At 37.7% G+C, this 13,749-nt stretch overlaps 3 non-coding genes across 3 annotated transcripts; 1 reads left to right on the top strand and 2 right to left on the bottom strand.

Annotated features, from left to right (window-relative positions):
• Positions 1–6,990: 6,990 nt before the first annotated feature.
• Trnal-aag (transfer RNA leucine (anticodon AAG)) lies at positions 6,991–7,072 on the bottom strand. The gene has a single exon. It is a non-coding gene; the product is annotated as a tRNA-Leu (tRNA).
• Positions 7,073–9,729: 2,657 nt separating this feature from the next.
• Positions 9,730–9,801, bottom strand: Trnae-uuc (transfer RNA glutamic acid (anticodon UUC)). Its single transcript has one exon. It is a non-coding gene; the product is annotated as a tRNA-Glu (tRNA).
• Positions 9,802–10,327: 526 nt separating this feature from the next.
• Trnal-aag (transfer RNA leucine (anticodon AAG)) lies at positions 10,328–10,409 on the top strand. The gene has a single exon. It is a non-coding gene; the product is annotated as a tRNA-Leu (tRNA).
• Positions 10,410–13,749: the final 3,340 nt, after the last annotated feature.

The raw sequence follows: 13,749 nt of genomic DNA on the forward strand, positions 1-13,749 counted from the left end.
TCTGGCAACACTCATGATTTTTTTCTGCACCACACTTACACACTCACACTTATAGCTTGTTTCGTTGAATAACATAAGCAAACAAAGTATTACTACTCCAATAGAGCATCTCTAAACTGACGGAGTTACAACAAAAATTACCTGCTACATCACTTCACTTCCACAGCATTGTGTAGTTATTCATAGTCGCGCGTAAAAAAATGCACTCAACGAAGCGTATGGAGCCAAAACATATCCGATCATGATCGGCAAACATGTAAAATTTGACACTACGCTACTAACACATGCAACGGATACATTATTTCACCGGAGAAATTTAATTATTCATCATTTTTGGAATTCTTCATAGGAATTCCGGCAAATTTGATTAAACTCAAACTCAAAATCACTGAGGTACAAATCACATTTTCTCGAAGGATCCAATCACTTTTCACCACTCAAACGACCAACATAAAGGCCCAGTCTACATTGTTGTTCCAAATCGGTCCCAACAAATGGTGTCGACAACGGTGCCGATATCGTGCCATTTTGCAATGATTTTGTCGACCTATCCTTCGTATCTGACAACCAATTACGAGCCAAACCTGTGCCAATCTGGCACCGCGTCGACCGATTGCAACACTGTTCGACCGTTCTTATGGCTCGGTTTGTTTCTAAGAAAGTTGAAATAAAAAGTAAATAGAGTGTTGATTTGATAATCAATTTTTATACGAATATTCCGATTCAGAATATAATATAATCCATTTCTACTTTTCTTAAATATATGACCAAAATAATGAAAAATGACATCCAGGAAAATTACGCTACGATGATATCTATTTAATGTTATTGCGTTCGTTTTGCTTAGCGTCATAACTAACATACCGGGTGTTCGGGTTCGATTCCCGTTCTGGTCGGGGGAATTTTTCGTCAAAGAAATTTCCTCCGACTTGCACTGTGATCACGCGTATTCTAGAGCTTGCCACTCAGAATGCATTCAAGGCGTGTTATTTGGCATAGAAATCTCAACTAAGTTCTAATAAAAATGACGCAAGTAATACTACGTTGAGACGGCGAAGTTCCTCTAGGAACGTTAGTGCCATTGAAGAAGAGAGAAGAGAGAAGCGTTCGTTTTGCTGGTGGATCTTCCTACAGATTGTTGTTTCCAATCAATACACTAGCCGCATCCCTTTTCTCGCTGTGCTGTAATATAAAATTGTTTTCTGCCTTATGTATTTTGAGAAAAATATAGGGTTCTTACCACCAAATTCATCTCATCCACTGAAATTTTATGTTCGCCTGTCTCTTCTTTCGCTGGAAACCAGCAGAACAGTGAAATCACCATCATCCTCATAACCAATTATGAACTCCAGGAACTCAACCATCGCTCCAATAAGCTTGAATCACTCGTTTCATTACTCTGCTGTTCGACACGTATCGATTAGAATTGTTCCTTTTGCTTTGGTGACCCTTAAGGTCATTCTAAGAAATCGTGTATGTGTCCATCTGAAAATAACATTCAATTAATTTAACTATTTATTTACGCATTACTTACTGTGATTTTCCCATGCAGCGTTCAATTTCAGTTTTTGTGTTTCAAGAAGATCGCAGGTTCACAGCTGAAGAAACATGCAGACATGGTTTCCATGTTTTGAAGAATACAAGACAACATCATCCATTCGCTCGCTTTTGTTTTGGATGACAGTCTAGTGCGAAAGAGAAGAACTACAATCGCTGCAGTGATGCCATTTCGCTCAGTACAAGTAATCATGTAAAATTATGGCTGAAACTATAGGCCGTGCTGCCTGTGGAGGGCAAGACGGGGTTGGATTCCATCACTTTTGTAGCACTTTTCGTCGCTCGGTCGACGTGATGTCGATAACCACTCGAAAATCATTTAGAGCGGGGGGACACACAAAGAGAGTAACACGCACATCTGATCGCCACAGATGCTCAAACCGAACTCCCGTTCCAGTTAGGCATAGTTTTAAGTAGATTAAGTATTTTAAGTTATTAATTTTCTCAGGTATCATTAGGGCGCTCATGTTCAGACCTGTTGATAGTAATGAAGGGACTTTTTAGCCCATGTGATAGAATATGATTTTTTTATTTATAACGAGAGACTGCATGGATGGATCAATTGGAGCAGGTTTCGTCAAATTTCGGACGAAAATAATCTTCAGATGTTAAAACAAAGGAACTTATATCAGAGGTGCAAGTATTAAAGACACTGATGATGGACCTATTCTCTGACCTGAACTTTTCGACGTCTTCAGGCATCTTGAACATTTTTCTCAGATATTCTCTCGAAGCATTTTATTTTAACATTGAGATGGCGCTACGAATTTTACTGACGCTTTCAGTTACAGTGGCATCGTCCGATCGCAGTTTCAACAAATTTAAATTGATTAAAAATTATCTACGTTCTAAAATGAACCAAGCCCGACTCAATAGGCTGTATGAATAAAAACAAAATTCACCTTCACTTTACTTCATTCGAGCAGTCGAGCAGTGAGATTAAGTTTTTACTACGTTTGGTATGAATAAAAGAAACAACAAAGTATTTACTTTTCGAAAATGGATGTTTAGCTGATTTCGTATGAATAAAACAGCATTCACCAAGTATTTACTTCGTTATTATCAAGTATGCTCATGAGCATACTTTGGATCTGAAAACACTATCATTCGTTTTGATGTCATATCCGATTTATGTTTAATGCTGCTATCTTGCGCTTGAAGCTAAACAAGTTAACGATCCGCATTGATGGCATTGAGCTTTGTTTACTAGTTTAGGGGAGCGTAAAAAAATTGATTGATTTTCAGGCGAAATGAACACGTTTTTAGAATTTAAATTATGAATGAAAAATAACCTTTCCGTACCAATTTGGCATTCTGTTTAAGGGGGTATTCTAGTGTAGAGACACGAATTTCGGACGTTTTTTCGAACTCCGTAAAAATAAAACAAAGAATATTTTTACTATCCATTATATCATTATTCGTTTATCTATCTTTCAACAATAAAACAAAAATAGGACGGAAAAAAAAATTCATAATTAGAATAGTTACATGCTGGTGAAGTGAGGGTGTTCAAAAAAAAGTTGTGCCATGGCGTACACGATTCCAGTCCTTCTGGTTATCTGAAACAAAAAAATCGAACAGATTCTGAATCAGTAAAGATGTCGCTATGGCATGAACCTCGGACAAGTCAAAAACATGGGTTTTAACAAAATGGCGGCCGTTTGAAAACAAAAATGCTGTTTAAAACGTTTTTTTTTGCGTTTACCGATTTTTTAAAAATAGTAAAATTAAAAAGTTATAATTTTTTATTGGTTCATGCGATAGAGAGGTGTATGCAGATTATTTTCATATAAATTTGACATAAATCGGTTCAGTAGAACTTGAGATATCGTGTACGCCAGTTAGAAAAAAACTAGTTCCGAGAGAAACGCGTTTGAAGTTCATTGTGATGGCCGTAACAGGTTAGATACCACATCACTAAGATGGCTCTAACTAGGTAAATAATAGGATTTTCGATAAGTCCTTTCTAGAGTATATTCTTGAATGCCTAAACTACAGAAATATGGTAAAAAAAAAATTTCGATTTTTTCAGATTTCTAGACTAGAATACCCCCTTAAATGACAAACACTTTTGTTTGCAGGTGGTAAAAAAATCTTGTACGAATATTGTTTTTGAAGACAACTTTATATTATAGTGAAAAGTTTCAGTAATGATGTTGTAAATGTATAGACAAAGGGTTAAATAAAAGTCGGAAAAAAGTGTTTTAAGTGATTAAATAACATGATGTGAACATTTTCATTCAAATTTTAACATTTGAAAACTGGCTTCGTGTCTTCTAATATGATAGGTATTACACTAACGAGATAGGGACCCAAACTATGGTCCCTAATTGAAAGTCGCCACCAGACGTCGACACTATTCCCTTTTCATCGCGAATTCACGCTTTGTCCAAAAAAACGTTTTGAAACGAAACCTAAACAATCAGTTGATAGATGTTTGACAAAGTAAAAACTATGTTCGAATTCGCAAATCAAATTAGTAAAGTAAACTTTTATTCATACGGATTCAAGTAAATACTAGGAAAGTTTACTTTACTTGGAAACGGGCAGAATAAGTAAATACTTTTTTTTATTCATACGTCCTAATAGGCCATATGAATACAAACAAAATTCAGCTTTACTTTACTTGAATCGAGCAGTCGAGCAGTGAGAATGAGTTTTTACTACGTTTTGTATGAATAAAAGTATTTACTTTTCGCAAATGGAAGTTTACTTGATCTCGTATGAATAAAACGGCATTTATCAAGTATTTACTTCGTCATTATAAAGTTTGAAACACTTTTATTCGTTTTGCTATCATATCCGGTTTATATTTATTGCTACCATTTTGCGTTCATAGTTTAACAAATTAACGCGTCAAACATTCCGTTTCCACTTGTTTGCGCATCTGCCTTGAATTTGCGAAAAATCGAATGATCAAAACTTACAAATTACGCAGAGGGGGAAATGACGATAATTCAAAGTAGTTGTATGGGTTTAGTCACGAAAACGTAATTTTTTAACAAGAACCTCTCTATCCAACTATGGGGAAACCAGAGGTGAAGCGTTGCAAAACTAGTTTTTGTGTTTCTTTAACATTATTGTGATCCCTTTTAATTTACTTCAGCGAAATATCGAAGTTCAACGTCCCGCGAAGCCGGAACATTAACAGAACTGAAAGTGTCGAAGGAAGCAGAATATCTTTTTATCGTTTTCCAATAGATAAGTCTTTGAGATACATTCAATCGTTGGTCTTAAAACTGACAATCTGCTGACAGACGTTTGACAAAGTAAAAGCTATGTTCGAATTCCGAAAACGAAATCAGTAAAGTAAACTGTTATTCATACGAATTCAAGTAAATACTAGCAAAGTTTACTTCAGTTCAAAACGAGCAGAATAAGTAAGTACTTTTTTTATTCATATGGCCTAATGGCTTAGCAATTCATTCGATCGACATTAGCTAAGACCTTGATTTAGATGCAATTGTGGATCATTTTGCTTCAACTAAAGCACGCAAGGCAAAAGTTTGACTAGAGAATGAGCGAAGCTTATATGATATTTCTAGCATTCTAAATGCGAAAAAAGTACTCAAAGTGAATATTGGTATAAGTGAGCAGTTTCCAAAAAATACAGGGTCTTTCAGATTAAATCCTCACGCAACAAATTTTAATAATTTTTTACAAAAGTGAACTGATGTTTATTCTTAAAACACGAAAATAAAGCTTATTTTAGGACATTTTCGATGTGACCACCCCTTTTTTCGATAACGCGTTTTAAACGGTGAACAAAATTCTTCATGCACAACTCTAACATTACGTATTCGATGCTGTTGAAAATCCGAGTTATTTCTTCCTTAGGTTCCTCCAAATTTTTGGGCTTATTTACATAGCAACGGTCCTTCACGTACCCCCAGAGGAAGTAATCAACGACGAGAAATGTAGAAATTCTCACATAAGAGGACAAAGTTTCATTAAGGCTTCGGTTGCTCCAGTAAAACGATTTCACTAAAAATACACGTTCTTGTAAATTGTACTTCTTGACACTAAAAACCATCCGATCAGACTGAACGAGTAGCCGAATGTTATCGTCTCACTTCGGGAGTGTTCGGGAGAGTTACCATCGACGGAGCGATATTTTTTTTATAAGGAGCCATTCGATTTTTTGCGTGATCGTTTAATCTGAAAGACCCTGTATCACATTCTAAAAACTAGAAAAAAAATCGAAAAAAATTGTACATTTTGGGGCTCCATTTTCATAGTTTGCCGGGGGCGCTGTTTACCATCACTACGTCACTGGTTCTGGGACGATAGAATTTTTAAACTGCGTGCAAGATGGGGAAACGAATGAAGCAAAACTGGGCAAATAAAATTGAATAAATGTAGGGTAACCGCGGATAATACGGACAGTGGGGGTAATATGGGCAGGTGGTTGATTTGTATAGTTACATTTTGAATTTCAAATTTCTGTTAATGAGAATATCTTCAACATGTTATTCTATAATATTTAAGGCAATGAATACTGATCAACAGTGGAAAAGGGAAACAAAAACCGAAAATCATGAATGATTCCGCGTGTGGATGCTTCGATATTAGGCATTTTGAGTGGTTTACTATCAAAACTCAATTCGCTGATAGTTACATTTCGGGTTGTGAGTGAAGCGATATCAGGTATGTAGGGGAAAGTGAATTCATTTTTGAGTGGAAAATTTGAATTATTGAAAAATATTGTACCGGTGGGGTAAAACGGACAGTTGCCAGTGGGAGTGAGATGGACTGTGAAAAGTCTGTTTAATCTGTTCTTAAGGAATGCCTTGCGTCTATAAATGGAAATAAAATCGCCAAATGTGGACTGTTTAGAAGCTGACTGGAACCAAAAGCAAAATAGTCGACTGTCTGTCCGTTTATACTGCTGAAAAGCACAATATCACTTCTAGGTGGATTAATTCGTTTTTTCATCATTCAACGGACATTCGTGATGAGTTCAGAGCTTGGTTGAATAAAATTATTCCTTTCGCGGCCGATAAACCTCTACGCTTCATGTATTACAAACCTGTCCATATTACCCCCACTATATGTTCATTTTACCCGCAACGAAAAAAATGTTGCATTTTTCGGTCTGTTTTAATTTCAGTAAAAAACATTGAAAAACAATTTTTTGTAAAATATTTGACCAACTAGGTAGAGAGACAGTAAGAAAGCAAGAAACTTCATCAAAGTCTTGGGAAACATGAGTTTTCAAAGATGTAATTGAAGTTCTTCTTAACATGTCCGTTTTACCCCCACCTGCCTATGAAACAATGCTTTTGTTCTCTCAAAAATCGCCAAGTACTTTCCGGACAATTCAGTATATCCTTTTCCTAAATCTTATTTTTATTTTTCCTGATTTTCAAAAATTATGATTGGCAAAAAACACTTACTAGATATGATCAGAATTCACTTCAAAATAAATTAGCTTGGCAGCGGTGGGATTCGAACCCACGCCACCGAAGTGACTGGTGCCTTAAACCAGCGCCTTAGACCGCTCGGCCACGCTACCTGTGCAACATAAGATGAGTTATACAAATAAGCTCAAACTGGTTCAGTGCATATTTATTATCTCACTAGCCTACGTTGCATAATAAATCAACCCCTCAGAATACAATAGAACAGTAGTGGCCGAGCAAATCGATTTGACCAGAAAAAAAACGAGAGTTGGAGAAGTGGAACAATCTAATTAGATTATGTTTGCTCACGTATGGTTTAACTTCAAAATTGCACACACAGATATTCACAATCACGGGACCAGGGAGAACACCGCCTGAGGCGCTGTCCGTGCGAGAGGTAGAGGAGCAAGGGTAGGCTTGATTGCAAGATGCCCCTAGGCGAACGGACAGAGAAGCGACAGAGAGACACACAACGCTCTGCGGACTTTATTAGATATTAGACCTAATTCTAGGTTCCATAACCGGTTTCAAAAGCACTAGCGCAGGTAAGGGTCCGAGAGACACGCAATGGCCAGGCGGACGAAGTACACTTCGTGCGGCGGGGACTAGTTGTTGTCATAATGCTCTCAAACGATTCGTTTGTGTATATGTGTGTATGTGTGTATTTGTTTGTGCTCTCCAAGATATGCTGACCGAGAGATGCTGCGGGGAAGTGGTGCTGCATAGAAGAAAAAAAAATCCAAGAGAACGGGTGCTTCTCGGCTCGGATCGGCAAAACTAGGCTTGTTGCAGCGCGCTCTGATGGAGCAACAAAGTACAAATATGATTTATAAGATAAATCTATGTTCAAAGCATTGCAATGCAAGCGTTCGAGGCAAGAATAATTAAAGACGGCGTACGTGGGGCCATCACTTCTAAGCGACTGTGAAAGTAAACGAAATTGACCTCGAATCGAGTGCTTATTATAGGAAATAATCTCTGCGAATTGTTTGTGGTAGGTGATCGGGTGAGAGGAATATTTATTTATTCCACTCATGATTGGATAATACATGAGTCATGAGCCGATCACCATTTGTCATGAAATTCGAACGACCGAATGTTATTTAGAACCCTATGCAATCCACAGCCTCAAGATAATTCTCCCGTTTAACGGGAGCAGGTAGGATTTTCTCTTCCATCGATTATTACTATCTCACAAAGCGGGTTGAAGAGAGGCTAGAATAAGAGAGAATGTTTCTAGAATAAACTAGATTCTGATAAGATGGTTCGAAGGTAAAAAAAAATCAGATGAATTAGCAATCAGCATTTTAAATTGGAGATGGGCAGAATGGTTCACTTTAATGAACCGTTCAGTGACCAACCGTTCACTAAGGTGAACTAGTTCTTTTGAGCAGTTCACTCACTCTTTCGTACATTAGAGGGATATGCCATATCATGTATAAAAAAGTGTGATATGTTATGTAGGACTGTTCTTTTCATTCAAAAAATGCTGTTTGTTAGCAATAATTATATGTCCGAATTTTGTTCAAAATATCTTAGCACAATAGAGAATCAAACTATGATGTTGATTTTTTTTTTATTTTCAGCACAAACTAACGTTGCGCTGCTTTTCTTCAATGTTTTGCAATAACTGCTATAGCAAAACTACCAAACCGCAAAATGATCGAGGACAATGTGATATAATATAAAAACTTTTCGTATTAGCGACACAAATTTGTATTTACTGTTGAAAAATACTGTTTGAGTCGTTTCGCTTTCAACTGTATTTTTTTTGTGAGGTAGATTTGCATATCTTACTGATATATTACCCTCAACTTGAAAATATGAAATTAAAACTTTATTTGATAAATGATCGAACAATTCAATTTTATGTTGCATTCTATTATGAAAACGACAATACCGACATCTTATTTTTGTTATTTCATGGGGCTATCTTGTTTCCATTCCTTAATTTGAGGACTATTTATCTTGCAGCAGCATTCGTCTATCACACGTTCGCTCGCCTTCCTCGTATATACCGATCATCATACACAGTTCGTTCTGAACTGTACGCACAGTTCAGCCAGCGGTCAGTTCGTTCTGAACTGTATACACAGTTCCGCCAGCGGTCATCGTAAACAGTTCGTTCTGAACTGCATACACAGTTCATCGTTCACCGTACAGTTCGTTCTGAACTGAACTGTATACACAGTTCAGCCAGCGGTCTTCGTACACAGTTCGTTCTGAACTGGGTAAGCAGTTCATGTGAACTGTTGCCCAGTAAAAAAGAACGACCGTTCGTTCACTCTTTTTGGTGAACTAGTTCTTTTGAACAGTTCATGAACGGTTTGTCCATCTCTATTGTAAATATCTATGTGCTGCAGGACGCACAACGTAATGAATGTGCAAACCTACTGCTGAAACAGTTAAGAATGTATTCATTGTAAGTAGATGCATATCAAAGCGCATCACGTTTGATTCTTATCTCAACTTGAATTTGAATTTGAATTTCCGATCCGCTGTTGCATATCGAGTTTTCAATTGTCAAATCGATAAATTTGATTGGAACGTATTACAAAGGTAACAAGCAAAAAAAGCACAATTCAACTCGTGCTCCAATCGGTGAGCAGTCAACCGAATTTTTCAAGGTTGAGAGTGTACCGTCAAATTGTCAAACGACCTTTCTCAGACCTTAGAGTAAAATATTTAGTTTTCCCTGGGCTTAGCAGCAAATGAACTTTTAGGTCTAAATCTCAAAATCTAAAGCATTAAAAACTCTAAAAAAAGTGGCTTCCCATACCGGGAATCGAACCCGGGCCTTCTGGGTGAAAGCCAGATATCCTAGCCACTAGACCATATGGCAGCTTATTTCATCTGTTTCTCAATGATATCCATTTGATTTTAGTGTTTTAGCATAGGATTAGCGTTAGTGCATTACTCTGATGCTGGCTTTAGTGATAGAATTTTAAAATTTTATAATTCTCATCATGGTAACATGCGTTCAAACTCCGTTTAACGTGGGTGTAAAATGAAAATTCCAAAAGCGAATGTGCAATGATACACCTCGATATATCGTAGAGATATTTACATTATTCGCAGGTTCACCTGAATTACATCATGTCATGTTGCATCAAACGAGAGTTTTTAGTTTGATATTGAGATCTGAAATCAGCTCACACCATGTGTTAAAGCTGAGAGTCGAAGATTGCTGCTTTGTCGATTGCTCACGTTTATCAAATTCTGGATAATAGGATAATATCGAAAGTGATAAACAGACGGATTGAAAGCAATAATTTCGTAGTCCTACGTTTATAATGCGGTCATTCTTGCAAAACTCGCCCATATTCCATAGAAAATCACAATGACTTGTAAACCATGTAGCATCAATCGGTAGCGTGGCCGAGCGGTCTAAGGCGCTGGTTTAAGGCACCAGTCACTTCGGTGGCGTGGGTTCGAATCCCACCGCTGCCAGGACATTTTTATTAAGTGCAAGTGTCTATAACTACTTCGGCGTCCATAACACAACTGGGGGGATATAACAGACGCAGTGAATTCAAACTGCGCATGGCGCGTAGTTCAGGTAGAGAATGTTTCATCAAAAATATGATACCTGACGCGCTTTTTGACTCTTTGCGGTCGTTTGTCTGCTCTCAACCACCACAGCAAGGGAAGGGAGTACACGCAAACTTTTTTTTGTGCGAGTGGATAGGGACCGCACAAAAAATCGTGCAAAACTTCACCAGTAGCTTTAAAAAATCGTGTTCGGTACACAGTTTGAAGAAAAACTTTTTTTGTATGGTAGATATGGATAAACAAATTTCCCCCAAAAAAAACCTAAATCCACGCCGTTCACCGTTCGGTTTCCTTTTATTTCCCTGCTTTGCGATGGGACAGTTTGCCTTTTCGGTTGCGCTTGGCTGTGTTGTGCTTTTAGTTGCACGTCGAAACTTGTTGCTGTTGGAAATCATGTCATACGCAACTTAGAGCATTTGATGGAAGGATGGGAATGATTTGAGAAGTGAATAATTTAGATGCAAATATGCTTTATTCGCACTGAAATGCATATAAACCATCGGAAAAAAAACTAAATGGACGATAACTTCGTCAAATATGCTTCTATTCATATACCGCACAAAAAAAAATCGCACAAAACTGGTTTTCTTGTATACTAATCTTGTACTTTACGCAACAATATATCAGTTCACACTTTTTCTGAAATAATTTTAATGGGCCTGATTCTCCTGCGCGAATGGAATGTGACAGCAATGAACTCCTCAAAGTCACATGACTCAAGTCACCGTATCGCCGAAGGCGATTGCCCTGATGTGAGGGGTTCATTTTGGAGTAAAATACCCAATGAATGAAAAATGGTGCAGTGTTCATTGAAATATATGTCAAAGCTTGTGCATTCTTGCATTCAATGTGTTTTATGAATATATATTTTTTTTTATTTTAAAACTATTCATTCCTTGTTACAAATATGTACAGGAAAGAAGTTCGTTCATCTTTATAAATGTTTTCCTCTTATTATTATTGATGAAAAATAATATCACTGGGATAGAAAGATGAAAAAAAATATATTTAAATCTGTTTTTGCATAGTCCCTTTGCATTAATATGAGTGTATGTTATTTCAATTGTTTTGATTTCGTATCCGTGTTTTGATTCCGCATTCGTGTTTTTACTTAGTGTCCGGTGCTAATTCCGTAATAATTACGCTGAAAGTTTGGTGGAAGGTTGACTATTCTTTATAACATTGCAGTGAACATTAATTTTATAGTCGCCTCACATAAAAGCCATCAAGGTAAAATATATTTACTATCGCATTTAAATAAATTTAATAGCTGAATTTTATCCATAGCAACGAGCCGATAAAAATGATAAAGCTGCCAAGGATCTTGTAATTCTACTGTCCGAAACTGCGCTGTTATCGTCTGGATGAGTCAGGTGTGCACGCATCTCGCATCTCGCATCTATCTTATGGTCAAGCTGGGTCTTGGAATCGATAAGGTCGAAGCTATGAGCACAGATGATACTCCAGCCGCAACTACTGGTGAAGATGCTTCTCCACTAGAGGATGACACCGAGGATGCCTCACACATGGAAGAAGTTGATTGAACATATACTATTTTTAACTACTTAAGTAGCTTTTCGTAATTTTTGAAAGTCTGATTTGTGTTTTTGGAGAAAGGAAACGGTATGCTGAATTGAGTTTCTCGTATCAGTAGGGTCAACTATTGTAAACTTACATTTTAATTTTGTACCGCGTTATAGCGACTGCAGAAGATGTATATTCTTTTCATTAGCAATAGCATACCAAATACTTGAACTGACTACATGTTAAAAATAAATATAAATTATTTCAAAATTCACAGTTTAACTGGATTGCATTCGAAATTGCCTATTTTTGTCCGAAAATTTTCAGAGTGTAGGTGATGACTACATCTTTGAATCTGCAGTAGTGCCCGTTTGGAACAGCGAATGATTAGAAATCGTTCAAATCCTTTGGAAATGCCTAATCCTATTTTTGGCTACCATTGTTGGAACTAGTCGATAACAAATGAGGATACGACTTCAAAAGTCACAAAATGGCATGTTTTTCCACTGCAATCGCCCACGAGAATTGAGTGAGTGTTCATGAGAGTTCATTCAGGGTAAAAATCTCACCACCGTCGCCTTCGGGAATTGAGTGAGGCAATTTTTCTGAGCTGTCGCTTCTCATTCGCGCATCAGAATCAGCCCCAATATCTAGTGAATCTGTACACAAATCCAAACGGTGCTCCTATGAATAACACTTAACGATACTCAGTATAAACGAAAGTTGTCACCCATGCTTGAGGAAAGGCTCAATGGAAAACTCAATGTATTGCGGCAAAGAGAAATGCTCTGTATCTTCAAACAGAAGGGTGCTGAAGGGTGAAATGAACAAATTAAATCAGATTTTTCAAAAATTTTTAAAAATGTTGGTATGTATGGAAGTAGACCTCTCTTTCTCTCAGACTTAACGTCAGCTTGGAAAAGGTAGATAATTCCTACCAGTGCGACATCGATATCAACACTTAATACGAATGCACAGGGTTAAAAGTTACATTAAATATTAGGCTGTCAAAAAAGTCCTGCGGTATTTTTTTTTAATTTTCATTTGTTCATAAAATTAGTTACAATCATCTGTTTTAAGTCAAATATGCGCCGTTTTGTTCGATGACTTGTTCCCAACGAGATGCCAACTTCATAATACCCCTGTTATAGAAGCTCGCTTCCTTATTGGCAAAAACTCGGATAGCCAATTTTCACAGACCTCTTTTGTGGCTAACTTCTGACTACCTAGCTCGTTCGCCATGGACAAAAACAGGTGGTAGTCACTTGGTGCAAGGTCCGGACTATACGGCGGATGCGAAAGAACCTCCCATCCGAGCTCCCGGAGCTTCTGGCGCGTCACCAAAGAAGTGTGTGGTCTGGCGTTGTCCTGATGAAAGACAATGCGGCCTCTGTTTATCAAAGATGGCCTCTTCTTCATGAGTGCTACCTTCAAGCGGTCCAGTTGTTGGCAGTACAGGTCCGAATTGAGCGTTTGGCCATAGGGAAGCAGCTCATAATAGATTATTCCTTGACAATCCCACCAAACACACAGCAGAATCTTCCTGGTCGTTAATGAGGGCTTGGCCACCGTCTGAGCCGCTTCAGCGGGCTTCGACCACGACCGTTTGCGCTTCACGTTGTCGTAAGCAACGCCACTTTTCATCGCCAGTCACCATCCGCTTCAGAAACGGGTCGATTTTGTTGCGATTCAGCAGCGATTCACATGCGTCGAT

The sequence above is a fragment of the Toxorhynchites rutilus genome, chromosome 2 (assembly GCF_029784135.1).
Source record: "Toxorhynchites rutilus septentrionalis strain SRP chromosome 2, ASM2978413v1, whole genome shotgun sequence".
In the NCBI taxonomy this organism is placed as follows: Eukaryota; Metazoa; Arthropoda; class Insecta; order Diptera; family Culicidae; genus Toxorhynchites; species Toxorhynchites rutilus.